This window comes from Halichoerus grypus, chromosome 10 (genome assembly GCF_964656455.1).
Source record: "Halichoerus grypus chromosome 10, mHalGry1.hap1.1, whole genome shotgun sequence".
Classification (NCBI taxonomy): domain Eukaryota; kingdom Metazoa; phylum Chordata; class Mammalia; order Carnivora; family Phocidae; genus Halichoerus; species Halichoerus grypus.
In genome coordinates this window covers 6107052-6131152 of record NC_135721.1, presented here as the reverse complement: position 1 = coordinate 6131152, position 24101 = coordinate 6107052, and the positions used below count along the sequence as shown (strand labels likewise).

The following is a 24101-nucleotide window of genomic DNA, read 5'->3' as shown; positions in this document are numbered from 1 at the left end:
GGCTGAAGGAGCAGGTTCCAGGCTGCGCTACTGGATGACGCCTAGAAGAATACAGAGCTGGCCATCAGGAGAGCAGCTGCGAGGAGGCCTGGGCAGGGCCTTCCAGTTCTTGCCTGGGACAGAAGGAAAGGTCACCTGGGCCACTCCGGAGTCCAGCTCACAGGGCAATGCCAACAGGTGTCGTGCAGCTAAAGCGGATGTGTGGAATACTGATTCTCTGGGAAAAGTGTGACTCAGAAACGCCTATGCTTTGGGTGGTTAAGTGATGAAAAGCAACCTTTTCTCCCGGTTTCCACATGCAATTCTAGATGCTTCCGGTCTCAGCTCTACCGTATTTCCTATGTGGCCTTGAACAAACCTCAGCTGCCCCCGTTGTCAAACAAAGGTGTGTGACAAACTTGCAGGTGGCTTTGGGCTTTGGGGCGACTCCTCTTCGCTCACGCTTTGGGTCTTGAGCGGAGCTAGTCTTATAAACACTTGTGAAGAGCAACTCTTTGTTCCTGGGTTTTCCAGACTTCAAGGGCACTTCACGGGTGGTGGGGGGTGGATGGCTCATGGAGATCAAAGCAAATTAGGAGGAAGAAAACTTGTGGAACGTTTGTAAGGCCCGGGCAGAAGTGGACTGTTGCCCAAGCGACCGCGTCTGCTGTGAAATGCGAGCCTTCGTTGCCCCCCGGGCTCTGTCTCGTTTGCTGCCTCCAGGGGTGGCCTCCTTTTGCAGATGAGGACCAGTGGCTCGGCCAGCTCTGGGACGTTGGGGTGAGGCTACAGAGACCACATGATGGTAGAGAGGAGACCGGTGCTGTGATAGGTCCCCTCTCCCAGCGAGAGTAAGGGGCCTGTCTCCTGGGAGGTTCTGCCAGTTCCCAGCTGGGCTCCTTCGTATCCAAAAGAGGAAGCGGAGGGAGTCAAAGGTTTAGGATGGGGTCCCTCCTGCCTGTCTGCCTAGGGCTCCCGTGGTATGCTGGCAGATGTTTAACAACTGACCATGAGAAAAAAAAAGCCCACGTTTGACCATTTTTGTGGTGTAAATACTCTCATCCTGCCGATTCCAAGCTGCTGATGAGACATCACTAAGTGCGAGGTCACACTTGGCTTAGCCGTCCGGGGAGGGCTGGCTTTAGCAGACCACCGACTTAATGGTCCCCCTCATACCCGTTGGTGAAAGCCCTCACTACTCATGGAGGGGAGAAGCGAGACCAGCCCGGGGATCACGGAGACTAAGGGGAACACACAGACTGCTGGGCCTAAGGGGTCTTGTCCTGAGGAGGCACTGATGTCACCCTGGGGTGGAAGATGGTCTAAAGTCACGTGTGGTGACTGTTCTCCAGAAGGGATGGTTTTAGGGTACCACCGTAACCACTTCCTATCCCGCGCCAGTGACCTCAAGGACTGGTCTAAGTGCACAGAGTAAGTAACTGCCCATGTAAAACTCTTGCCTCAGCTCTGTGAATAAGCTCATTTATTGGACGCCTCAGAGGGAGTGGTGCTCCTTCCCCAGTAGACCAGAGTGGGAAGACGGGGCGCGGGCCTGAGGCCTGGACAGGACCCCGGGCTCTCGGCCTACATGGAGTCATTTCCGCACCCCCCGGCCCTACTGGAAGCTCATGCTCCCTTACCTGTGGCTTGTTCCTCCTCCTTTCCCTTGTTCCAGGCCTAGGAAGGGGCTGGTGTCCCAGGGCTTGCTGAGGACATTCAAGGGTTGTCCCTAGAGCATTGGAGAAGCACCGCAGAGACCCCTTCCAGCAGTGTGGCTGAGTGGGGCTAGCAATGGGCCACAGGGGTGAGCCATGAGGAAGAGGTCAGATGACCCCTTGCCTGGTGCCTCCAGGGCTTGCTCAGGACTCCAGTAGGAAGTAACCCCAGGACCCCTCCCCCATCTCTAATTCTGAGCCTCGCACACCATTGCATCCTTGGGAATATTGCCTCTAGGACCCTCCTCCCCGCCCACTGCAGGTGCATTGGCCGTCTGGGGGAAAATGCTGAGGATACAAGAACTCGGATGGGCCCCAGTTCAGCTGGACATGGAATTCCCCCTCTGGCACTTCTGAGCTCTGTGACATCAGACCTGTCACTTAACCTCTCTCGGCCTTGGTCTCCCGTACATCGCTGTGAAGCGAACCGTTGTCATTTTTACTGATACTGATTGTGAGAAGGAAGGAGGCACATGTGTAAACGTTAAGTGAGATCATGGAAATGCACCAGGCCCGGGCTGGGCACACAGTTTCTCAAATCCTAGTGTGGAGTGAGTGCTGTGTGTGTGGTTTAGGGCACTGTGATTTCAGCCTCATAGAACCCTGTGAGGAGTCACAGCTCTTAGTAACCCATCCTCCAGATGATCTGACTGGGGCTGAGGGCCACAGAGCCAGGCCGTAGCTGAGTGGGTGTTCCCTTGGCTCTCAGCTCCGAAGCCACCCGGGAGGCCCTGCCACCTCCTATCCAGGCTTCCCTCTCTTTTTGCCATGTTTGAGGAACTCGGCTCAAGAACCACCAGCCACAGTCCTGAACGGGCCTTTGCTTCCAGGAGGACAGCAGGATGAACAGGCCCTTGCTTCCAGGAGGGTAGCAGGATGGAGGCAGGATCACAGCAGGTATGCAATGATTTCTGTTTGCTTCTTGCTGCTTCAGTTTTTCCTCTGACAACATTCATAGAGAGCTGCGCTGCTGGACGTTTACTGCCCACCCTGAGGGCTGGCAGGGCCCTGGCTGGAGAGGAGGAGGACAGCCAGGTGGAGGAGGGGGAGGAGGGGCAGGAGGAGGAGGAGCCTGGAGCTGGAGCACGCTGTTCCTGAAGGTGTTTAGAAAGTGACGGTTTCTCCCCGCTGAGCTTCCTTTGGGCTGAGGGGTTCCTGAGACATTTGCAATGTAAAGGGCGGCCATCCTCCATGACGCAGGGGACCAGATACCATCGGAACAAGAGTATATTTAGAAGACAGGAAATAAGCCCTCCAGTCTGCCCTTGACTTTACCGCAGGCGTTTTCCCCTTGTGAGCACCCCGGAGTTGACAGAGAGGCTGCAGGGCCTAGTGAGAGGAAATGGCTAGGGCCTTCGAGCTAATGCATCCTTTCTTCCCTTTTTCTCCTCCTTTTCTCTCCCTGTTTCTATGCTTGCAGGCTCCGCTGGGGTTGTCCCAACGTGACGGGGAGAAATTGCTAGGAACTGAGTCATTTTGCTGGATTTTTTCAGCTGAGTCCCTGATTAGTAAACCTGGTTCAAGAATGGGAAAATGCACAGGGCTATTTTTAAGTGTTCTCAGCAGCAACGTTCCTAATTCCTAGAACAGACACCAATTGCTTTTCTGCCTTCAAGTGTAGACAAACACTTAGCAGCTGCATGACCTTTGGCAAATTAGACTTGCTGAGTGCTGGTGTGCTCATCTGTAAAATGGGGCTAATACCACCTCCCTCAGAGGACGTGATGACTGTGTGCATGTCCTCCCCGCCCCCACCCCCGGGGCAGCGCCTCTGATCACCGCGGGGGTCAGACTGACTCTTCCAGGACCAGCATGGGGCCCACTGAGTTCCCCATGTATTAGTGTACAACCCACCGTGGGTCCGCTACTGGAAGACCCAAACTGAAACTTATACATCATCAGCCAAGGGAAACTTGGCAATTTCGTTCATAAGTAAGCATTTGCCAAGCCCCTCTGCGCTAGCCCTGGTGAGGCCACTGGAGAGAAGCGACACGGCTGTGTCCAGGGACTCTGTCTGGGGCGGAGGCGGACACAGGGATGCGGACAGTGGCTGTGATGAGTGGGAGGCACGTGCGGGGGCACCGGACTCAGCCTGGGGACTTCGGCAATGGCTCTTCCACACACCTCGCTGTCCATTCGTCAGAGTCCGAGGGGACCCGGGACGCGGTGGTGTGAGAAGGACTGGGGACAGCGCATCAGGCATGTCTATAGGGGTGCTCAGGGCAGGGACAGTCTCTCAGAATGAGCCGCGGGGGGCACACAACACTCCGAGGGAAACACGCGCACGTGTCTAGTATAAATAGCAGTTACTCTCAGGTTAGTGTCCACTGAGTGCTGGACACCGTGCACCGGGGCTTACGGTGGATTTGACCAGAGGTGGCTTCGGCCTCTGTGTGACGGGCCAACAGGAGGCTCACCTGGGCAGTGTGTGGGGAGGGAGTGGGATTAACCTCGCCACGGAATGCTCCGACGGCTTCACAAAAATCCTTGTTAAAGAACTTTAGCAGATTAATTGCTCCTCTGCAATATAATTCCTTGTGTCACATTACACCAATTTATATTATGTGTGAAATAGAATACACAATTAGCTATATTATATATTGCGTAATTGCTGTCTTAGTTAATTTCCAGCCCTACAGCTTTCTTGCCAGAGGGTCAGAGTTGAACTCAGATTAGTCAGTGTAGCTAATGGCTAGCATTTTCCTTAAGTTTGGCGGGGGGGGGGGGGACATGGAAGCGAAGGTTGGAAGGATTACAGGTGAGTCTTGACCCTGGGGAATTGGCATTTGGATTATTCTCGAATGACCTGGGTAATCCAGGTGTGATAGTCCGAATGCAGTGGGAGCAGAGCATCTCGGGCTTGGGAGGCTGCTGTGTTGGCGAGGACGCGCCCCTTCCCCGAAGCGTTGACCTGCGCCTCTCGGGGCAGCTCAGAGTCTCATGTGTGAAGTCAGGAAAATCAGGTTTCTCTGTTAAGAAAAAGCAAAAAACCCAGCACAGAAAGAAAGCCATCCGCTGGGATGTTGGTGAGGGCCACACAAGAGTGATGGTTGTTGCCGGGAGAGAGCCACCGTGCACACTCAGGTGTGGTGATGGTGGGCAGCAGCAGCGCTGAGGAATCTGGAGCGTTCGTGGAAGTTCTCACGTGCACGGAGGCCCAGTGGGTTTACATCGTCTGAGGGCCTCCCCTGCCCCCTGGCCTCTGTCCAGCCTCCGTCCTCTCAGGAAAGGAGGCAGAGGTTAGTGCAGGGGGCCCCTCGCCGGCTCCGGCCTCGGGTTCGGCTTCCTGCTGTGCTCTCTAGCCGAGTGTGGGTCCTGGAACACGGGGCCTCTCGGAGCGCCTTGGGGGACCAATCAAGACCCTCAAGCCTGCCCTTATGTTTTGCTGTTTGTCTGGAACCCACTGGGCACTCCACATTTGGTGGTGGGTGATGGAGGGCCAGTGAAACGTGGAGAGTGCCCCCAAAATTCTAGCTGTGTGGCCTCAGGCAAGCCATTTCCCCTCTTCGAGCCTCAATCGGGGGGGGGGGGGGGCTAGTACTATTTATGCCTATCAATGCAGGGAGAAGGACGCTGCATGAGATATTTACGGAACGTGCCCTGCACAGCGCCTTGCATACAGAAGGTATTTGATAAACAGGAACTATTATTAATAAAACACAGCAGTTTGGGAAAGCAGATTTGGCTTCTTTAAGAGAGCTGTCTTGGAGAGATTTTTACATCCTACTGTACTGCTAAAGAGACAACTAAATTCCTGTTTACATATAAACCTAAACCCTCTTATTCTAACTGTGCCACCACCTTAAAAGACATATATTTATGCTTTTGGTTTTAACCGTTCGTATGTTTAAAAGTGGCACGCACTTCCAGAGTGATTATGCTAATGTACATTAAGGACTTCAACGATTGCCCTCGCTGTACTAACCATCTATTTGAACTATATTGTGCAAATAAGATGTTATCTTAAATAAGCTCCTAATATAACTCAGTAATCATTATAATGCTTTTTGGTGAAATTGTGGTGTTATTACTGAATTTAGCCATGAGTCTCAAATACTGAACCTTTGAGCGAACACCAGCAGTGCCCAGTTGCTGCATTCCTGGCCCCCCAGGGGAGCTAGATGTGGCTGTCCTCGCCGGCTGGGGAGGGCCGGGCCAGGCTGTCCCGGGACCCCCCCCCCCCACACCCACAGTGGGACGTGAGCCAGTGTGAAGCCAGAGGTCGAACCACCTTTCTCAGAAGCCTCATCAAAAGAGGAAAAGGAACCATAAATACAGCCGAATGTACACATTCCTGTGACAGCAGAGACAGGAGTGGGGCTCGGCCTGGCTCACCGAGGGGAATGCAGACCAGGAGGGACTGCAGCCCAGCTCCCGGCCCCCTCTGCCGGGCAGACCCCACCGGCATTGCCTCCTGATGCTCGCGAGGAGGGCGAGATGGGGCCGTGGGAACTTTGGGGGCAGGTGGATTTCTTTCACTACCTCCAGGCTGAAAGAAGCACTCAAGTATTGAAGGTGAAACTATCAGTTTATCCTCACATCTCATTAATGCAACAGAAAAATAGAGCCTCAAGGTAAAAATGGAGGATTTAAAAATATAATGACCTTCCTGCCTTTTTAAAAACGTTGATAGTTGGAAGCGCTTGGCTTTAAAGAAGGAAATGAGAGCCACACCAGGAGAATGCAAGGAATCACATCAAACGCACTTCCAGGAGAACTTCGGAAGCCTTGGTTAGCCAAGGAGTCTGAAGGGCAGCATGGCCTCCAAGTTCAATGCCTGGCCTGGACATTCAGCGCTGCTCGCATGCAGCGCAGGTCCCTGGACTTCCTGCAGGGGAAGAAGACAAATTTTGTTTGTTTGCCGTGGAAGGAATGCTGATCTGGAGTCAGCAGACCTAGGTGTAGGGTCGTTATGGCAGGTCAGTTCACCTCTCTGGGTCTGTGTATTCAGTGAGGCGATGTGTTATCCAAGGGACTCGTGTTCACTGCCTATTAATAGAGGGGCACCACGAAGCACCTGCTAAACTGCAAAGCGCTTTGCACATTTCAGGGGCTATTAGAATATCTGCAGAAGCCAGAGTGGAGAAGACGTTGAAGAGGTCACCTGCTTGTCAGGGTGTATGGGAGGAAGCTAATGTAATGTGCAGAACCTTACCCAGCTCTCCATAGCACTCATTTACAGAAGGAGTTGTTATAAGGGATCGCACTGTCGTGCTCCTGATGCACTTCACGGGCAAGCGGAGAGAGTAGTACTTGCCGAGCTATGGCACCTGCCCCCAGTCCTTCAGTTAAGGTGCAGAGGGCTTCTACGTTGGGCCTGCCTGTCCATGAGGCCATGTCCTTTCTTCCTTGCCCTACTACCCCAGAGAGTGGCACACATTTGCCTTCTCCTTTCTGATTTTATAGGTGATGTGAAAACCCCAGTTTTTACATCATGAACAAAAATGGCGCCAGAATCTGGAATCTTGGGGCTTCTCTTTCTTCTAGAATGCAGGGTGGCCTCACATGCTCCTGCCTGTGGTGAGGGACACACTCGGGAGTACATTTCTGCAGAGGACAGTGAAAGCCAGCTGGCTGGCTGGGCCTGCCCGGGGGCCTGTCAGTCTGCATCACGGGTGGCTTCCGCAGTCTTGAACATTCTGGAAGAACTAGTGTCTACTTTCTTTCACAAACTCATAGAAATTCTAAGAGGCTGACCAGGTTTGGTCTGGAGGTGGTCTTAGACAGAGGACTTGAATATTTCAATGTCTCAGAATCTTCTGTGATTTAATTTATATGATTGTTGTTAAATTAAAACTTCCAAGGCACGTATAATGTGTGTCCTCAGGTAGTTTCCATGTTGTGGGAGCCCCGTTTATATTTTCCCTTGATCGGGCCCACCATCTCTCCTTATCCTTGCCCCAAGGTGCTTACCAATGTGGACTTCATGCCTTAGGGATTTAGTATTAACTTCCCCATTTTACAGATGAGGCTATTGAGGCTTGGTGAGCTTTCAAAGAGGCCAGAGCTGGTCACTGAGTCTGATCCATAAGCCTTTTGTCTTCCAACCCAATGCTCTTCCACAAACGAGCGAGTGGGGACTTTATTCGGGCTGGAATTCAATTATAGGGCTATGGAGAGCAGAGAGCATGTCTTAAAATGTGGTGGGAGGGGCAGAGGCTGATGGCTCGGGGTGAGCACTGGACCCTGGCCTCTAACACCAATTTGCTCTGAGATCTAGGAAAAGCCTGGCTTTCTCATCTGCAAAATAACAGTTTGGATGATATTATGGTCAGATTTGTGTACCCCAAATTCATACACTGAAGTCCTAACTCCCACTACCTCAGAATGGGACTGTATTTGGAGAGTGAGTTTTTAAAGAGGTGATTACGGTGCAATGAGGTCCCATGAATGGGCCCTAATCCAGTATGACTGGTGACCTTACAAGAAGAGGAGACTGGGACACAGACGATGCGCACAGACGCCTGACCATGCGAGGACGTAGGGAGAAAATGGCCATCTCTGAGCCTAGGAGAGAGGCCCTTGAAGAACCCAAGCCTGCTGACACCTCGATCTTGGAGCCCCGGCCTCCAGAGCTGCGGGAGAATGGCTTTCTGTTGTTGGAACGGCGCGGTCCGCGGCGCCAGGCCGGGGCAGCTCTGACAGGTGAGTACAGACAAGACGACTCCACATACAGATGGAGACAGCAGCGTGGAGGAATGTCCCTCGCTGCTGCTACCGCGGACCCTGGGGCGATCCCTGGTTGTGCTTAGTGGGGCTGTGAACAAATGGGATTGGGTCCCCAGAGGTTTCTGGAGCCTGAGGTCTTGGAGTTGGCCGTTACGGGTTCAGGGGTCCTGTCGGTGGGGCTGGGGCACACGATGGTGCCATCCGTCCGGGCCGTGCATGTCGCAGGTGGGAATCTCGGGCCTGGGGCGACGGGGAGCGTGGTCTGCCCCAGGTGGGGCTGACACTGGACCACCCATCCCTTGAGCACCACTATTTTACCCCAGATCGTACTCACGTGGGGAACAGAAAAGGGGCAAAGAATTCTCTTCAGATTCAGAAGTGCCTCACACAGAGAAAACAATACATTTAAACCCCAGAAGTCTTCTCCGGATGCAATCGCTTGTTGGTTAGGTTCATTCTTGGCAGTCTGTAGGGGTTATTAGAAAGAGTTAAATGTTATCATCCACTTGTTGTGTGAGAATGACAGCAAAGGTCAGAGAAAAACACGCTTATCTTGACTCATCTGAAAATTACCCTCATCACGGGTATTGTCTGTGTACCAGACGAGCGGGCCGGGGGGGGCAGCCTCATGGGGCTTTCATCAGGTGCACGGGGTGAGGCCAGGCTGGATGTGCTCTGCTGCCTTTCACGGAAGATGCTGGATGGCTCTGCGGCTGGGGAACCCCTCCTAGACCAGGGCGCCTCAGCCTGGCCTTTCTGAAAAATGGGCTTAGTGATTTGAGTCAGATGGAAGCAAGACCAGTACTATTGGACAAGGGCAGCCGCCGACCGTGACCTGGGTTCAACTAAGTTCCACAGACTGTGACCTTCGACAAGTGGGAGCCGATTGTGCGTGTTTATCTGTGGGGTCTACACAGCTCTGCGGGGCTGCTCATCCCTGAGAGAGGAAATGGAGGGGCACAGGGGCTTGGGGGCCCCCATGGCTAGGGAGTGGGCTGGGCTGCGATTCACCTGTTGCAAAGCTGAGCCTCTTCATTCGACCACCTTGTCCCCGCTGGGGCATTTGCTGAATGTCCCTGACCTGGTGGGCCTGGTCCCTGACCCGGGGCGCTCACAGCGGGGCATCGGCGTGCATCCCCAGAGCCCCGGGTGTGGGGCTGGTGGGAGGTAGAACAGGGAGCACGGGTCTTTAAACGGTGAAGTATGTGTCTAACTAAAGAAGTAATACTCGTTGTTGCAAATTGTAATTACGTGTATTTCTAGGATCAGAAGTTCGCTACTGTTACCCTTTGGTACATTCTATTCTGGTCTGGTTTCTCCTACACATTAATTTTCTTACCTGGCTGCAATTGTCCCTTGGTTGCAGGCCTCAGTAGATAGGATCGAAATTTCACTCATTTTCCGTTTTATTCCTCTGAACTTACAGTGCTCAATGAGTGGTTTTAAGTAAAGTTGTAGAACAAAAATATATATCCAGTTTTGTAGCCTCTTCTCATTTAAAATTAAATGTGTTTTCCTACATTTTTACCTTCTTTTTCTAACGAGTGTCTTTTAAATAAATGCATATAAAACCATAATTTAATGTACTGCACCGTTTCCCTACTCTTAAACATTGTTTTCCAGTTTTTCAGAATACAGTGTATTCTTAATAAATAATGAGGTAATGAACATCTTTGTCCATAAAGCTTTATTTCCATATTCTGGGATATTTCATTTGGATGGATTCCCAGAAGGTACTTAATGGGTCAAAGCATATGAACGTATTTATTTCAAATCCTTTGGTGCAAATGGCTACAAACCATTTTTCAGAGCATCGTATCAGCGTTCACTCCCACCGCCGGGGCAAGAGGCTCAGGCAGACAGAGTGGCAGGCCTGGGGTCTACACAGCTCTGCAGGCCTGCTTACCCCGCAGGAAAGGAAATGGAGGGGCACAGGGGCGTGAGTCCGGCTTTGTGACTTGCAGGGACTGTGGCAGATCGCTTCACCTCTCTGGGCCTCCGTTTCCTCATTTGTAATGTGGACATGATAGTGATAGCTCGTGGGATTGTGGTGAGGACCACAGAAGCGAAGTCTGTGAATGTGCTTCATGGCCCGTGCGACTCAGATATGAGTTGTCTGGCAGAGGGACCTGCTGTCAGTAGGCATCAAGCCTGCGACACCCTGGGGCAGAGGTGCAGCAGCCCGGGACTGAGGGCTACAGCATCTGGGACTCAGAACGCAGCACGCTGGGCTCAGGTGTGCAGTACCTGGGGCTCAGGTGGCAGTACTTGGGGCTCAGGTGGCAGTACTTGGGGCTCAGGTGACAGTACTTGGGGCTCAGGTGGCAGTACTTGGGGCTCAGGTGACAGTACTTGGGGCTCAGGTGTGCAGTACTTGGGGCTCAGGTGTGCAGTACTTGGGGCTCAGGTGTGCAGTACTTGGGGTTTAGGTGTGCAGTACTTGGGGCTCAGGTGACAGTACTTGGGGCTCAGGTGTGCAGTACTTGGGGCTCAGGTGACAGTACTTGGGGCTCAGGTGTGCAGTACTTGGGGCTCAGGTGTGCAGTACCTGGGGCTCAGGTGTGCAGTACCTGGGGCTCAGGTGTGCAGTACCTGGGGCTCAGGTGTGCAGTACTTGGGGCTCAGGTGTGCAGTAACCCAGGGTTCAGGTGTGCAATACTTGGGGTTCAGGTGTGTAGTACTTGGGGCTCAGGTGTGCAGTACTTGGGGCTCAGGTGTGCAGTACTTGGGGCTTAGGTGTGTAGTACTTGGGGCTCAGGTGTGCAGTAACCCAGGGTTCAGGTGTGCAATACTTGGGGTTCAGGTGTGTAGTACTTGGGGCTCAGGTGTGCAATACTTGGGGTTCAGGTGTGTAGTACTTGGGGCTCAGGTGTGCAGTACCTGGGGCTTAGGTGTGCAGTACTTGGGGCTCAGGTGGCAGTACTTGGGGCTCAGGTGACAGTACTTGGGGCTCAGGTGACAGTACTTGGGGCTCAGGTGTGCAGTACTTGGGGCTTAGGTGTGCAGTACTTGGGGCTCAGGTGGCAGTACTTGGGGCTCAGGTGACAGTACTTGGGGCTCAGGTGACAGTACTTGGGGCTTAGGTGTGCAGTACTTGGGGCTCAGGTGTGCAGTACTTGGGGCTCAGGTGGCAGTACTTGGGGCTCAGGTGACAGTACTTGGGGCTTAGGTGTGCAGTACTTGGGGCTCAGGTGGCAGTACTTGGGGCTCAGGTGACAGTACTTGGGGCTTAGGTGTGCAGTACCTGGGGCTCAGGTGGCAGTACTTGGGGCTCAGGTGTGCAGTACTTGGGGCTCAGGTGACAGTACTTGGGGCTCAGGTGTGCAGTACTTGGGGCTCAGGTGTGCAGTACTTGGGGCTCAGGTGGCAGTACTTGGGGCTCAGGTGGCAGTACTTGGGGCTCAGGTGACAGTACTTGGGGCTCAGGTGGCAGTACTTGGGGCTCAGGTGACAGTACTTGGGGCTCAGGTGTGCAGTACTTGGGGCTCAGGTGTGCAGTACCTGGGGCTCAGGTGTGCAGTACCTGGGGCTCAGGTGACAGTACTTGGGGCTCAGGTGTGCAGTACTTGGGGCTCAGGTGGCAGTACTTGGGGCTCAGGTGTGCAGTACCTGGGGCTCAGGTGTGCAGTACCTGGGGCTCAGGTGTGCAGTAACCCAGGGTTCAGGTGTGCAATACTTGGGGTTCAGGTGTGTAGTACTTGGGGCTCAGGTGTGCAGTACTTGGGGCTTAGGTGTGCAGTACTTGGGGCTTAGGTGTGTAGTACTTGGGGCTCAGGTGTGCAGTAACCCAGGGTTCAGGTGTGCAATACTTGGGGTTCAGGTGTGTAGTACTTGGGGCTCAGGTGTGCAGTACTTGGGGCTTAGGTGTGCAGTACTTGGGGCTCAGGTGGCAGTACTTGGGGCTCAGGTGACAGTACTTGGGGCTCAGGTGTGCAGTACTTGGGGCTCAGGTGTGCAGTACTTGGGGCTCAGGTGGCAGTACTTGGGGCTCAGGTGGCAGTACTTGGGGCTCAGGTGACAGTACTTGGGGCTCAGGTGGCAGTACTTGGGGCTCAGGTGACAGTACTTGGGGCTCAGGTGTGCAGTACTTGGGGCTCAGGTGTGCAGTACTTGGGGCTCAGGTGTGCAGTACTTGGGGTTTAGGTGTGCAGTACTTGGGGCTCAGGTGTGCAGTACTTGGGGCTCAGGTGTGCAGTACCTGGGGCTCAGGTGTGCAGTACTTGGGGTTCAGGTGACAGTACTTGGGGCTCAGGTGTGCAGTACTTGGGGCTCAGGTGACAGTACTTGGGGCTCAGGTGTGCAGTACTTGGGGCTCAGGTGTGCAGTACTTGGGGTTCAGGTGACAGTACTTGGGGCTCAGGTGTGCAGTAACCCAGGGTTCAGGTGTGCAATACTTGGGGTTCAGGTGTGTAGTACTTGGGGCTCAGGTGTGCAGTACTTGGGGCTTAGGTGTGTAGTACTTGGGGCTCAGGTATGCAGTACTTGGGGCTCAGGTGTGCAGTAACCCAGGGTTCAGGTGACAGTACTTGGGGTTTAGGTGTGTAGTACTTGGGGCTCAGGTGACAGTACTTGGGGCTCAGGTGTGCAGTAACCCAGGGTTCAGGTGACAGTACTTGGGGTTTAGGTGTGTAGTACTTGGGGCTCAGGTGTGCAGTAACCCAGGGTTCAGGTGACAGTACTTGGGGCTCAGGTGTGCAGTACTTGGGGTTCAGGTGACAGTACTTGGGGCTCAGGTGTGCAGTACTTGGGGCTCAGGTGTGCAGTACTTGGGGTTCAGGTGACAGTACTTGGGGCTCAGGTGTGCAGTAACCCAGGGTTCAGGTGTGCAATACTTGGGGTTCAGGTGTGTAGTACTTGGGGCTCAGGTGTGCAGTACTTGGGGCTTAGGTGTGCAGTACTTGGGGCTCAGGTGGCAGTACTTGGGGCTCAGGTGACAGTACTTGGGGCTCAGGTGTGCAGTACTTGGGGCTCAGGTGTGCAGTACTTGGGGCTCAGGTGGCAGTACTTGGGGCTCAGGTGGCAGTACTTGGGGCTCAGGTGACAGTACTTGGGGCTCAGGTGGCAGTACTTGGGGCTCAGGTGACAGTACTTGGGGCTCAGGTGTGCAGTACTTGGGGCTCAGGTGTGCAGTACTTGGGGCTCAGGTGTGCAGTACTTGGGGTTTAGGTGTGCAGTACTTGGGGCTCAGGTGTGCAGTACTTGGGGCTCAGGTGTGCAGTACTTGGGGTTCAGGTGACAGTACTTGGGGCTCAGGTGTGCAGTAACCCAGGGTTCAGGTGTGCAATACTTGGGGTTCAGGTGTGTAGTACTTGGGGCTCAGGTGTGCAGTACTTGGGGCTTAGGTGTGTAGTACTTGGGGCTCAGGTATGCAGTACTTGGGGCTCAGGTGTGCAGTAACCCAGGGTTCAGGTGACAGTACTTGGGGTTTAGGTGTGTAATACTTGGGGCTCAGGTGACAGTACTTGGGGCTCAGGTGTGCAGTAACCCAGGGTTCAGGTGACAGTACTTGGGGTTTAGGTGTGTAGTACTTGGGGCTCAGGTGTGCAGTACTTGGGGCTCAGGTGTGCAGTACTTGGGGTTTAGGTGTGCAGTACTTGGGGCTCAGGTGTGCAGTACTTGGGGCTCAGGTGTGCAGTACTTGGGGCTCAGGTGTGCAGTACTTGGGGTTCAGGTGACAGTACTTGGGGCTCAGGTGTGCAGTAACCCAGGGTTCAGGTGTGCAATACTTGGGGTTCAGGTGTGTAGTACTTGGGGCTCAGGTGTGCAGTACTTGGGGCTTAGGTGTGTAGTACTTGGGGCTCAGGTATGCAGTACTTGGGGCTCAGGTGTGCAGTAACCCAGGGTTCAGGTGACAGTACTTGGGGTTTAGGTGTGTAGTACTTGGGGCTCAGGTGTGCAGTAACCCAGGGTTCAGGTGACAGTACTTGGGGCTCAGGTGTGCAGTACTTGGGGTTCAGGTGACAGTACTTGGGGCTCAGGTGTGCAGTAACCCAGGGTTCAGGTGTGCAATACTTGGGGTTCAGGTGTGTAGTACTTGGGGCTCAGGTGTGCAGTACTTGGGGCTTAGGTGTGCAGTACTTGGGGCTCAGGTGGCAGTACTTGGGGCTCAGGTGACAGTACTTGGGGCTCAGGTGTGCAGTACTTGGGGCTCAGGTGTGCAGTACTTGGGGCTCAGGTGGCAGTACTTGGGGCTCAGGTGGCAGTACTTGGGGCTCAGGTGACAGTACTTGGGGCTCAGGTGGCAGTACTTGGGGCTCAGGTGACAGTACTTGGGGCTCAGGTGTGCAGTACTTGGGGCTCAGGTGTGCAGTACTTGGGGTTTAGGTGTGCAGTACTTGGGGCTCAGGTGTGCAGTACTTGGGGCTCAGGTGTGCAGTACTTGGGGCTCAGGTGTGCAGTACTTGGGGTTCAGGTGACAGTACTTGGGGCTCAGGTGTGCAGTAACCCAGGGTTCAGGTGTGCAATACTTGGGGTTCAGGTGTGTAGTACTTGGGGCTCAGGTGTGCAGTACTTGGGGCTTAGGTGTGTAGTACTTGGGGCTCAGGTATGCAGTACTTGGGGCTCAGGTGTGCAGTAACCCAGGGTTCAGGTGACAGTACTTGGGGTTTAGGTGTGTAATACTTGGGGCTCAGGTGACAGTACTTGGGGCTCAGGTGTGCAGTAACCCAGGGTTCAGGTGACAGTACTTGGGGTTTAGGTGTGTAGTACTTGGGGCTCAGGTGTGCAGTAACCCAGGGTTCAGGTGACAGTACTTGGGGCTCAGGTGTGCAGTACTTGGGGTTCAGGTGACAGTACTTGGGGCTCAGGTGTGCAGTACTTGGGGCTCAGGTGTGCAGTACTTGGGGTTCAGGTGACAGTACTTGGGGCTCAGGTGTGCAGTAACCCAGGGTTCAGGTGACAGTACTTGGGGTTTAGGTGTGTAGTACTTGGGGCTCAGGTGTGCAGTACTTGGGGCTCAGGTGTGCAGTACTTGGGGCTCAGGTGACAGTACTTGGGGCTCAGGTGTGCAGTACTTGGGGTTCAGGTGACAGTACTTGGGGCTCAGGTGTGCAGTACTTGGGGCTCAGGTGTGCAGTACTTGGGGTTCAGGTGACAGTACTTGGGGCTCAGGTATGCAGTAACCCAGAGTTCAGGTGTGCAGTACTTGGGGCTCAGGTGTGTAGTACTTGGGGCTCAGGTGTGCAGTAACCCAGGGTTCAGGTGTGCAGTACCTGGGGCTCAGGTGTGTAGTATCCGGGGCTCAGGTGTGCAGTACCTGGGGCTCAGGTGTGCAGTACTTGGGGCTCAGGTATGTAGTACTTGGGGCTCAGGTGTGCAGTACCTGGGGCTCAGGTGTGTAGTACTTGGGGCTCAGGTGTGCAGTACCCAGGGTTTAGGTATGCAGTCCCTGGGGCTCAGGTGTGTAGTATCCGGGGCTCAGGTGTGCAGTACCTGGGGCTCAGGTGTGCAGTACTTGGGGCTCAGGTGTGTAGTACTTGGGACTCAGGTGTGCAGTAACCCAGGGTTCAGGTGTGCAGTACCTGGGGCTCAGATGTGCAGTCCCTGGGGCTCAGGTGTGTAGTATCCGGGGCTCAGGTGTGCAGTACTTGGGGCTCAGGAGGTTAGTCCTAAGAATGCTATGTTGTGTGCTCCTGTCCACCTCCTCAACCCGGGTGAGATCTGAGCTCCAGCGTCCATGTGTTCCAGTTCTGTGACTCAGTTTGCGGTTTGCTCCCTGGCCTGAGTACACAGCCTCCCTGTTCTGTTACTTGTGGCTTCCAGTGCACTGTTTGCCAAAGGGTCATGTCAAGAAGCAGTTGGAAGTGAGCAGTGTAACTTCTTTTTCTGGTTGGTTATAGCAACATCAAAACTATCCCAACAAATTTATTCCCACAGCCGTAGAGACAAAGGAAAAAACAGACAAAACGTATGTTGAATTGCAGCCCCTGGTTGGGGAGGACGGGACCCAGGGAGGGACGAAGCCAGTAGAGGGTCATGGCACAAGGGGAATATACACCCAGGGAACGAGTTCAGTTCCCCACCCTCCGTCCCTCCTTATCTTCCCTTCTGTCCGGTGTGCTCCTTTATGCAACGTGTACTTGTGGTGGGAACACGAGGACTTGAAGATGTCTGGCTGTTAGGGGCTCTGGGTCTAGAGGACACGCCGGTGAGGAAATGTGTGATGGGAATGCAATTGGGCGTGGGCTTTGACGGCGTGCAGGGGGTGCTCACGGATGGCCCCAAGTCCCCCCAGAGGCACGTGTGGTCACATCAGGTCTGCGTTTAAGGGACATGCTGTGCAAAGGACAACAGCATGGGGGCCTCTTCTGTGGAGAGTGGACTGGCCCCGGTGGGAGGAGAAGCCTGGCACTTGGCAGGCAGGGGGGCTCTCAGGGGACAGGGTGGGGGCTTCGGGGAAAGGAGACACTGGCTGGTCCAAGGGCAAGTGCCACAGCACCACGTTCTACTCTTACAGGAGTCCCTGGGCTCCAGAAAACCTCTCTTCCAGGTCCAAAGGGGATTGCAGAGATTGTTCTGCAGCTGTGCTGAGAATGTGAAGCACTCTCAGTATCCAGAAGGAAGCGGCTTGGCTGCTCAAATACATCCTCTTCCCATCCATCGGACTCAGATGCTCAGAGCAGTGCTTTCCCAAGTCAGTGTGCACTCTGTCCGTGGACACCTCCATCAGGAAAGCAGACCTTCCCTGTGTGGGCCTGCGTATCACGCGTGGGGAACCAACCGGTGTTTCTTTCCCCTGTATGTTTGGAACTACGCTTGGCATTCTGTAAAAACACACAGGTACTGTAGATTGCACAAGTGTAAAAGAAGACCAGTAACTACGTGTATGGAGTGCTTACTATGGGCCAGGTCCTGGGCTTGCACGCCGAAATTTAGTTCTCCAAAGAAGCCCATGAGTTAGGGACGCTACCTTGCCATTTTACGGTTGAGGATCCGAAGCTCGAAGATGTTAAGTGACTTGCTCCATATGACACAGCTCATAAAAGACAGGGCAGGAATCTGCTTCTGGGACCGTGATGCTAGGACACACCTTCCCTAACCACACCTCCGTGCACCTGCCAGTGGAAGGACAGGTATGGCAGCGAGGACAGGATACCTGGCTTTCGGGAAATTCTGCTTTAAGGAGCTGGAGTTGTCGGGCCCAAGTTTGCAAGTCCCCCCATTATTCATCAAAGCTCCTGTGGACACTACTTCATCTGGACCAGGCCCTGGAAACAGGTTTGGGTCAGAGGCACAGGCTGACTACTTCTGAATGTCTGAAGGAAGATCAATTAAAAAAAAAAAAAAAGATTAAAACGGTTATTGGTGGACTAAAGTGTGGAACAGGTCAGAGGGTGGAAAATAGACCACCGAGAAATTTGGCTCAATCAAAATGAGGGGCCCTATTAATAATGAGATCAATAATACATGTGGAGTAAAGCAAAGAGGAACATGCTCAGGCCTTCTCGAATTCTGACTGCATCACGTATCAGTGTGAGCCTGGGGTTGCCTTAATTCTCCAGAGCCTCCCTTTATCCTCGGTGGAGATGGTAACATACATATAATTCACAACGTACTTGTACAGATTAAAGAGAAAATATACTTGCAGGCCCCTGGACTCACTGGCATATACTAGGAGCTCAGCAAATAGTGTTTCCTCCCTAAGAATGAGAACTAAGAACGGAATAACCTGCCTCCATGGGTGGGGAACATGGGGCATGGCGAAGGAATATAAGGAAAAGTTAGATAGCCTCATGGTGGGATAAGGCATGAGAAGGACGCCGTGACGCGGGGCTTCCCCAGTGCCATGTGGCCAAGGACAGGGCACGGAAGCATCTGTGCCCGAGCTCTGCCGGATCGCCCGGCCTGATGCGGGCAGCAGGGAGACGTCCACGCTTCCACACCCGGTCAGGGGAGGGGCAGGCCTGGGGAGCCCTGGCCCTGACCTTCCATCACCACTGATAGGGAAGCAGGAGAAGCAGGTCCTGCCCTGAGGCCACACCCCTGCCCTGGAGCTGGAGAGGAAGATCTATTTACATCAAAAGGTCAATAACAATAGGGGACTATTTATGATTGGGGCAGGAAGTGAGAAGTCTGAAGTGGGCAGGATTGCTTGGCGTTAAGGTTTCTGGGAAATGGATGTGCTCAGGGGCCTGGAGTTGCTGATGGGATCCGGACGCCTAGAAAGCTGTGGGGCCAGAGATCCCCGCAGAGAGGCTGGTGGGTGGAGGGACTGTGTTTCAGGGCTGGAGAGGCTCCCTTTGCTGCAGTAAGGAGCAGGTTCGAGGAGCGGTGGGAGAGACATCAGACCCCCGAGGACAGAGCCCCCTCCCTTGGACAGCGATTCCCTGATGGCTGGGCTGGTGTCACATCCCTCTCTAGGTCTGATGGTACCTGGAGCTGGAGGGGCTTGAATTTTCCAGCATGCTGGAGAAGGGATTCAAGCTGAGGAAAGAGCTGGCTGGCGGGAAGGTTACTAGGGGAGGGGGGAGGGGGAGATGGAAGGACGGAGAGACACTATGGAGGAAGACTGCCTGCTGGGAAGACAAGAAGGAGGACTGGAGACAACACGGAATTTTTTGGGCTGGGGCTGGGGGGCTCTGGGAGGGAGCGGACAGGAACGGGGCCGGGACATCTGCTGTGGGTGTTCCCTGTGCCTGTTGACATACAGCCCAAGACAGCACGTTGGACAGGTTGGGAACACCGGGAACTTTGGACTGACCGTGACCGCTGGACGGGATGAGACAACCCTCCAGATAATGATCGCTTCCTGAGCACCAGCCGTGTGCACTGTGCTCGGGGCTTTGCACACGTGCTCCGTTTGCAAACCAGCTTCTCGGGGAGGCAGATCAGTCCCCACGCCCCCAAGGAAATGGACACAAAATGATGAAATGGCTCGCTCGGTGCAGCGGGCCAGCGAGAGTTCTGGGCCAGAACCAGAACCGCCCTGTCCTCCTGCCCGCCCCTGGCTGGTGCGTGACGGACGCTTCCTCATGTTTGTGGGGACTGGGGAGCAATCTCCACGTTGTGTGCCAGCCATTCCCTCTGTGGCTCAGCATCTGCCCGCCCCCCGGGGTGGGGGGGGCCATCCCGGAAGCTGCTCCCTGAGAGGGGACACCATTAGCTCTTTCTGTGCCCAGTGGGTTCCTTGCAGAAAGCTGGGCAGTGGGTGACTTCGGCGGCAATCCTCCCGGCGATCTGTGACTCTCAGAGGATTCACAGGGCCCGGTGCTGGCCATCTGCACTCAGGGTTCTCTCTCCTAGATTCAGTTATGATGGCCAGTTGCTGTCCAGCCAAAGGTTCTAATTAGTAAGCACAAACATTGGCCAAGTGAGAATGTCCCTGATTCTTAAGGTCTTCCCACCTCTAAAACATCCTCTCTCCATCTTCTTTCAGCTAAAGACCAGGAAGCATTAATGTCAGCTGATATATTAGTTTAAGTATGTGTGAGATCCCTCAACTTTATTAAACATTTATGCAACCACTACTTGGCAGCAGCCATGGGGGAAAGTAAAAACTCGAAAGAGCCCACAGAAAACTAAGAGAAATAAAAGTATTTATTATTCTGACATAAAGTAGAAAGTAGTACGTCCCTTAAGAGGAATAAAGGTTAGGGACGTGGAGTGCGGTTTCTTTGTGATTGAGGCCGTATGAGGAAGCTGTAGGAGGCATTTAAACTGGATGCTGGGGCGGGGGGCAGGTTTTGAAAACGTTGTGAGAATGGGGAAGGGCTCTCCTGGAGGAAGGAACAGCATGAGCAAAGTACAGAGGTGGATTTGGGAGGGTGTGGGGGACCCTTGGGCTGGTGCATCAGGACAGTGTCGGGACATCAGTCTGCAGAGGTGCCAACGCATGGGAGGCTTGGAAGCAAGACTGGGTTGTGGACTTCATTCTCTGAGCAAGGAGCAGCCACTGGAAGGTTTTGGTGGCTGTTAAGGGTGACATTGTGTGCTCTCAAAAGATATGTTGAGGTTCTAATTCCCAGCACCTCAGAATGTGACCCTAATTTGGAAATACGGTCTTTGGAGATGTAATTAGTTAAGACAGGTCACACTGAAGCAGGGTGGGCCCTCGATCCCGTATGACTGGTGTCCTTATAAGAAGAGGAGAAGAGATACAGACTGGAGGGGAGCTCGCCTGGAGGCAGAGACTCAAGTGTTACAGCTTCTAGCCAAGGAATGCCAAGTGAGTGTCTTAGTTCACTCGGGCTACTCTAATGAAATACCGTAAACTGTGTGGCTTGTCCACCACAGAAGCTGATTTCTCCCAGTTCTGGAGCTGGAAGGCCAAGACCAGGGTGCCAGCATGGGCAGGTTCTGGGGAGGGCCCCCTCTGGGTGGCTCTGTCTTCTGGTGCGTCCTCACAGGACAGAAGGAGAGCTAGCCAGCCCTCTGGCCTCTTCTAAGGACCCTGATCCCATTCGTGAGGGTCCCAAAGGCCCCACCTCCACATATCATCACCCTGGGATGGGGGTTTCAATGTATGAATTCTAAGGAGACATAAACGTTCAGTCCACAGCTCTACGGATTGCTGGCAAACCACCAGAAGCAGGAAGAGGCAAGCAAGGCTTCTCTCCTGCAGGTTCCAGCGGGATCATGGCCCCATGGACACCTTTATTTTGGACTTCTTTCCTTCGGAACTGTGGAAGAATAAGATTGTGTGGTTTGAAGACACCAGTGGGTGATAGCTTGCACAGTTGCCCTAGTAAATGGGTACTGTGGGGTCCATTGGTGGCATTAATGTCCCCCTCTCTGGCCTTGCTGTCTTCACCTCCGGTCCCGTGGGCACGGGGTGCTTCTCAGCTCACTACCTACCTCCAGGGTTGTGGGGGTGGTGTGCTGCCCACTTTTTCCACCTCCCCCCAGTTGGGTAGCATCATGGGTTGGGTCATCAAAAGCTTGAATATGTTTGCTGTTGTTTCCCGGGAAAAAATACAGGCGCCAGGAAGAAATGATATTATACGAAGAAGGAGATCTTTTAGGTACAGAGTGCTAAAGTCCCCGTGGGGGGAGCAGGTGCCAAGGCCGGGGGGCGGGTAGGGGGCAGAGGCAGTTCTGCGGACTGCACCTGTCCATCAAGGTGCAAGGACTGAAGATGCTGGGGCCTGTGTGGGTCCGGTTGAGGAGAAATGCAATGTGCTTTTGGCTTTATGTGGTTAAACTAAGGTCTGTGTCGCTGTTTCTACACGTTAGGAAAAGCAAACAGGGCTGTGGGGCTGGTTTCAGCGGATGGCTGCAACCTGTTTGAACCTGGCTTGGCCAGCTTCGCGCAAAGCCAGGGGGGAAAGTGCATCTGTTGAAAGAGAGCTTTGACATGGCTTCCCTGCCCCCACCGTGTCCTGTGCAGCTCTTCTCACGGCCAGTGCCCCACCCCCACCCTCCGCCCAGCTCCTTCATCAGCCTGTTTGTTCAGAAAAGGTGAAAGAAAAAGTCGCCCTTGCTGGATACTGATAGACGGGCCGCCTGTGTCCTGCACACTGAGGACATTGTTCAAGACGCTGCCACCTCTATAAAAATATTGGTCCTGTAGCATTGCCAAGATTTCTGAGTTAGCGATCAACCAGCACTCCTTGTGCAAACTCAGTCTGCCTTCTGACAGGTTTAATCAGCGTGCAATCCTCTTCAGAAAAAGTTCGCAGCATTTGTGTGCACGTCCCCTCTCTTCCCTGCTTGTCACCAGCGGCTACTACCCACTGGGGTAGGGGGGCGTGAGGCTGTTGTCTCGGGGGCAGGATCGAGCAACTGTAACACGGAAAAGGGCAGGAGAATTCTTGCTTGAACAGGCTGGGAGAGATGTCATCTCTGTGTCATCCTGATGTGTGTTCAGAGAACACCTTTAGCCAAAGATTAAAAGGAGAACTGTCCCGTCGCTGGAGGAGGGCCGTTGTTTGCCCTCCCTCGAACCTTCGGTGTTCAGATTCTGAGACTTTCATTAATGAGGATTTTGAACCACAGGTATCTACGGGCTTGGAAAGGAAAACTTAGTGGTATTTCCTTTGATGTAATCACCTTGGAAAACAGTGTTGCAATTCGAGACTCTAAGCGAACTCTGCAATCTGTTTTTTTGTAAAATCATTTTATCCGGATATGTAGATTGACAGGTAAAATTAATCTGAGAATGCAGTTATTTTAGCTATTAATCCACTTGGGATTAGAAAAGATTATTTTCAAGTTCTAAAAATAAATAAGGAGCTCCAAACTTATGCAAACATTAGGTTAACATTAAAAATAAAATTGAGCATGGCCCGAAATTCATAATAAAATACGCTGCACCTTTGAAGTAACTGATTTAATATGTAGAGGGTACAAAGGGCACCAATTTGATAGAATTATCAGATGAGTTTCCTCCTGTCTTTCTTGAGCCTCTCCACGTTTCATAAAAACGGCTGTTTTGTATTACGGATTTACAGTAGCAAGGAAATTAATAGAGACGTGTGTATTGGGGGGCAATGGGCTGGGAAGTCAGCGAGGGGGCCTATGGCCTCTTCTCTGCTCCTGACTTCCTGAGTGGCTGTGGCTGAAGCAATGAACCTCTTTGGTCCTTAGCTTCTCCATCTGTGAAAAGGGACTATTGCGTGTCAGCTGCCTTACAAGGGGGTAGGATGAATGAGCCAGCACTTGGGAAGAGAAATAAGGAGGAGGCTTGGAGACTTCTGGATGAGAAGCAGCAAGGGGAAAAACAAACATGTCCCCCCACCCCCTTCCCCACGCCTCTGATTTTGGCCCCTTCTCAGGACTGGTGTTTGTTATCTGTGGCGCCATGTTGATTTGGCCTGTTACTCAAAAATATTGAAAGCAAATATTAACTCAAGATAACGCAACGTGAGCAACGCGAAGGCCAATTAACCTGGGAAAAAGAAAATATCACCATATTTTAAAACCACGGCACACGATGCTTCCAGGATTGCTCATAAATTCCTGGTTTGTGGCAGCAAGAACATGTTTGAGAAATTAATGCCGGGGTATCTCAAGGCAGCTTTATAATCACGTCAGATCTGCACACTGTCCCCGATTGCTGAAACTCTTCATGGCTGATAAGGTGCTTGTTAGAGAAATGGGGACTAAATTTATAGTCGGCTTCTGTGCAGCCAATTTACATGTTGTACTGTTGGAGCTGAGAGCTGAAGGGAATGTGCTTGAAGCCAAAATTGGCTTTGTGGCTCTGGTTTTCTCTGCTCAGCACCACCTGCCTCCAATCAAACTGTCCAATTACAGGAAACAATTGTTTTCTTGCTATCTGGGAAGTGAAGAAATTCATCCAGTAAAGGTCTGATTTCTAAATGTTTCTCCCCCTTCCCCACCCTCCCCACCCCCCCAAAAGAAAAAAAGAGCAGAAAAAACCCCCAAATCTGAAACATCAACACTGTTTCAGGGGAGCAAGTGTGTCTCTAGCAAATTATTTTCCAAGTTCAAAAATCAGAAGGATGCAGTCGGCGCATTTTGGTGTTATTGACCACAGACACCTGAGCTGTAATTATCTCCTATAATAACGTTATTAGCCCGTTCAGAAGAAAGATTCCCCCTTTTAAGATGTGAGGCAGTAATTAAAGGCTGTGAATTTCACAGGTGAAATCTTGCAGAAAGTACGATTTTAAAGGCAAAGACTTTCGTGATCCACCTCTGGTTAATTAAACTTTCTTCTCAAAATAAAATCTTGTATTTGAAACAATGAAATCGGCGGCAATGATACTATTTATCTCTGAGCCCAGTCTCATTTCTTTAAACTCTGATTTGACTTGCTAAAGCTTACTTCTCGGAAAT

The 24101-nt window shown here is 52.9% G+C and overlaps 1 long non-coding RNA gene across 1 annotated transcript in view; it reads left to right on the top strand.

Moving 5' to 3' along the window:
• The window catches only part of LOC118520090 (uncharacterized), a 166661-nt gene that overhangs the window by 54725 nt on the left and 87835 nt on the right, over positions 1–24101 (top strand). The gene's annotated exons all lie outside the window — the stretch shown is intronic.